At 35.5% G+C, this 4,845-nt stretch overlaps 1 protein-coding gene across 1 annotated transcript in view; it reads left to right on the plus strand.

Moving 5' to 3' along the window:
- BTNL8 (butyrophilin-like 8) overlaps window positions 1-4,845 on the plus strand; it is a 37,896-nt gene that overhangs the window by 26,808 nt on the left and 6,243 nt on the right. The window lies entirely within an intron of this gene.

Here is a 4,845-nt window from a genome sequence, read left to right on the forward strand (position 1 = left end):
TTGATGATTACTGGTGATTGGAATTAAAAGGTTGAAAACAAAGAGGAAGGATCAGTAGTTGGAAAATATGGCCTTGGTGATAGAAATGGTGCTGGAAATCTCATTATAGAATTTTGAAGACATTAGCAAAGACCAAGGCTCCAGGAATCGATGGAATACAAATGAAAATATTTCAAGAAACTGATGCAGCACTAGAGGTGCTCTCTCATCTCTTCCAAGAAATTTGGAAGATAACTACCTGGCCAACTGATTGGAAGAGATCAATATCTATGCCCATTCCAAAGCGAGGTAAACCACTGAAATGAGGAAATCATAGTACAGTATCATTAATATCACATGCAAATGAAATTTTATTAAAGATAGTACAAAAACAACTGCCACAGTGCATTGACAAGGAAATGGCAGAGGTTCAAGCTGGATTTAGATGATGAAGTGGAATGATATAAGATGGATCTTGGCTGAAAGAAGAGAATACTAGAAAGATGTTTACCTGTGGTTTATTGACTATACAAAAACTTTCAATTGTGTGAATCTTGACAAGCTATGGACAACATTGCAGAAAATGAGCATTCTAGAACACTTAATTGTGCTCATGAGGAGCCTTACATCGACCAAGATGCAGTCATTCAAATAGAACAAAGTTTTTCAGACAATGATTTAAAATCAGGAAAGGTGTTTGCAGGGCTGTTTTCTTTAACCATATTTATTAAATCTGTATGCTGAGGAAATAATTTAAGAAGCTGGATTATATGAAGAAGAACATGGCAATGGATTGGAGGGAGGCTCATTAACAATCTGCGATATGCAGTTAATGCAACCTTTTTGCTGAAAGTGATGAGGACGTAAAATACTTACTGATTAAGATCAAAGACCACAAACTTCAGTATGGGTTGCACCTAATTGTAAAGAAAACAAAAATTCCTCACCACTGGAGAAATAAATAACATCATGATACATGGAGAAAAGTTTCAAGTGTGAAAGACTTCATTTTTCTTGGCTCCAACATCAACACTCATGGAAGCAGCAGTCAGGAAACCAAATGACATCTTGCATTAGGTAAATCGTCTCCACAAGTCCTCTTTAAAGTGCTCAGGAGCAAAGATGTCAGTCTGAGGACTAAAATGCACCTGGTCCAAGCCATGGTATTTTCGGTAACCTCATATATGTGAAAGTTGTACAATGAATAAAGAATACCATAGAAGAATTGATGCATTTGAGTTATGGTGTATAAGGAGAATATTAAAAGTACCATGGACTGCCAAAAGAACAACAACAACAACAACAAAACTCTTTTGGAAGAAATACAACCAGAATGTTCCTTAGAAGTTAAGATGGCCAGAAATTATCTCTCATACTTCAGCTATATTATCTACAGGCTAATGCTTGGTAAAGTGTAGGTACAGTGAAAAAGAGGGATACCCTTGATGAGATAGATTAGCATAGTAGCAGCAACAATGGATACAAGCATAGCAGTAATTGTGAGAACAGTGCAGGACCACGCTGTGTTTCTTTCTGGTGCACATAGTACTGCTATGAGTTGAAACCTACTTGATGGCACTTAACAACAGCCACAACATTATGAAGCAGAAATTGCAATGATTAAGTAAGAATACATAAACTCTGCCCTTATATTTGCTCATACAATTACCCTTAGTGGCTATCTTTTAACATACAGCTTCAAATTACTTTCTAGTGTCCTTTTTTTTTTCATTTGAAGACTCCTTTTAGAGTTCTTATAGGGCCAATGTAGTAAATAGGAATTATCTCAAATTTTATGTATCTGTGACTGTCTTAAATTCATCTTCATTCCTTTTATCCCCCATTCTTGTACAACAGTTTCAATGGATGTGATATCCTTCATTGGCAGGTATTTTCTTTCAGCACACGAAATATGTAATCCCATTGCCTTCCAGCCTTCAAGGTCTCTGAGGAGAAATCAGCACTTGATTTTATTGGGGAGAATTTGTATATTATTGTTTGTTTCTGTACAGGCTGATTCTTTCAATTCATAACGTGATTACTCATATTCATGGGATATAACATTAATAAAGGAAATGAATTGCACATCTATACACCAACTAAAATAGAAAGACAAAGAATAACAACAACAATGATAGTAGCAAGGAATAAGTCTAATAGAATATTTGAAAACTCTTACTGAATAACATTATAAAATTTTATTAAAACACTTTAACGAAAATGGAAATATCAGCAAAGATAAAATGTCTTTCAGATAAGAAGATGCAGTGCTATAAAATGTCATAATTCATCTATAGATTGGATAGAATTTTGTTCAAAATCTCAGAATTTTTTTCTTAGTTCTTGACACGTCAATTTGAAAATATATGTGACCAACTGAATGACCAAGAATTGCCAAAACACAACTGAAAAAGCTGAACAAGCTGAGACAACCAGTCTAGTATGTATCATACTAGAATTATTCCAGAGCTTTGATGGTTAAGCCAGTAAAATGTTTGGCACAGGAATAAACAGTGCTCAATGCTAAAGAACAAAGAGTTAGGAAACAAATCCAAGTCTGCACAGAAAGTTGATGTAGATGAAAGTGACATTGTGTATATTGTTGCTAGGTGCCATTGAGTAGGTTTTGACTCATAGTGACACTTTGCACAATAGAACAAGACACTGCTTGCACCATATCCTCACAATAGTTGTTATGCTTCAATTTATGGCTGTAGCCACTGTGCCAATCCATCTGATTGGGGCCTTCCTCTTTTCCACTTCACCATGCATGATGTTCTTCTCCAGGGAATGGTCTACCCTAATAATATGTCAGAAGTATGAGAGATGATGTCGTGCCATCCTGGCTTCTAAGGAGCATTCTGGCTGTACTTCTTCCAATACAGATAAGTTTGTGTTCTTCTGGCAGCCCATAGTACTTTCAATATTGTTTTCTAACACCATATAGCAAATGCTTTAATTCTTCTATGGACTTTCTTATTCATTGTTCAATTTTTAATTGTGTTTGAGGCAATTGAAAATACCATGGCTTGGATCAGGTGCTCTTTAGTCCTCAAGCTGATATTTTTGGTCCTGAACACCTTAAAGAGGTATTGTGCAGCAGATTGGCCCAGTGCAATATATTGCTTGATTTTTTGACTGCTGCTTCCATGAGTGTTGATGGTGGATTCCAAACAAAATGAAATCTTTGGGAACCTCATTTTTTCCCTCTGTTATCATTATTATATTTATTGGTTCATTTGTGAGGATTTTTGTTTTCTTTACATTGAGGTGCAATCTATACGTAGGTTGTGGTCTTCGATCTTAATCAGTAAGTGTTTTTATGTCATTTTTACTTCCAGCAAGCAAATTTGTATCATGTGCATATTACAGATTTGTAATGAGTCTTTCTCTAATCCTAACGTTACATTCTTCTTCATATAATCCAGCTTCTAAGATTATTTGCACAGCATACAGTTTGAATAAGTATGGTGAAAGAATATAACACTGGTATACAGTTTTCCTGATTTAAAACCATTTAGTATTCCCTTGTTCTCTTCCAACAACTGCCTTTTTGTCTATGAACAGGTTCCTCATGAGCCCAGTTAAGTGTTTGGGAACACCCATTGCTTGCAATGTTATCCACAGAATGTCATGATTCACACAGCTGGAAGCCTTTCATAGTCAATAAAGCACAAGTAAGCATCTTTCTGGAATTCTCTGCTTTGAGCCAAGATCAATTCGACATCTGTAATGATAGCCCTTGTTCTACATTCTCTTTTGAATCTGGCTTGAATTTCTGGCAGTTTTCTGTTGCTGTACTGCTGCAGTCATTTAAAAATTATCTTCAGCAAAATTTTACTTGCATGTGTATTAATGATATTATTCAATGATTTCTGCATTCCATTGGGTTACCTCTGGAATGGGTTAATTTCTCCCAGTCCATTGGTCAGGTAGACATTGTGTGTAATAGTGTGCAAAGGAATGTCCATTCAATAGATGGCAATGACACAGTGGTTATATATTTAGAAGATATGTCATGAAAATGAAATTTATTCTCTATCTTATTTTATATGTAAAAATAAATTTCAATAGTATAAAAATTATATAGAAATGAAATGTTTAAGTGTTTAGAAAAAAACTAGAAAAATATCATTTTCATTTTTTTGTTGTTATTGTTCTTTTTGATGATGAATGCTGTGCTATTCCTCCTGAATTTTTCATTCTCAACATAGTATATCGTATGATTTTCAGATTCAAATTGGCCCAAACTAGTGCATTTCTGCTCCATAATGCCTATGATATCAATATCCATGTGTTCCATCTAATTTTGACATCTTCCTGTTTTCCTAGATTTACATTTTGTGCATTGCATGTTCCAGGTTTTTAGTGGATGTTTTCAGCTGTCTTTCGTCATTTTGGGTTGTACCCCACCAGCAAGTGGAGTTCCTGAAAGTTTTACTATATTTGTGTCATTTGGGTCAACTCTACTTTGAGGAGGCAGCTCTTCTCCAGTCATATTTTGTATAACTTCCAAATTGAGAGGCTAATCTTCTGGCATATATGTGAAAACGTTATGCTATTCATAAGTCTTTTGGTGGCTATATATTACAAAATAATCCACCTCTTCTTCTTCATAGTTTGTTTTAATCTAGAAACTCAGATGAAAGCTGTCAACCATGGGTGACCCTGCTGGTGTTTAGAATACCAGTGACATAGCTTCTAGCATCACAAAAACATGAACCCACCACAGTAAGGCAAACTGACAAATGAGATCAGGGTCCCTCTGGTTTGTGTTATTTTTTGTTGTTGTTGTTGTCAGGTGCCATCGAGTCGGAACCGACTCATAGCGACCCCATGCACAGCAGAACGAAACAATGTCCGATC

This window comes from Chrysochloris asiatica, unplaced genomic scaffold, assembly GCF_000296735.1.
Source record: "Chrysochloris asiatica unplaced genomic scaffold, ChrAsi1.0 scaffold00450, whole genome shotgun sequence".
In the NCBI taxonomy this organism is placed as follows: domain Eukaryota; kingdom Metazoa; phylum Chordata; class Mammalia; order Afrosoricida; family Chrysochloridae; genus Chrysochloris; species Chrysochloris asiatica.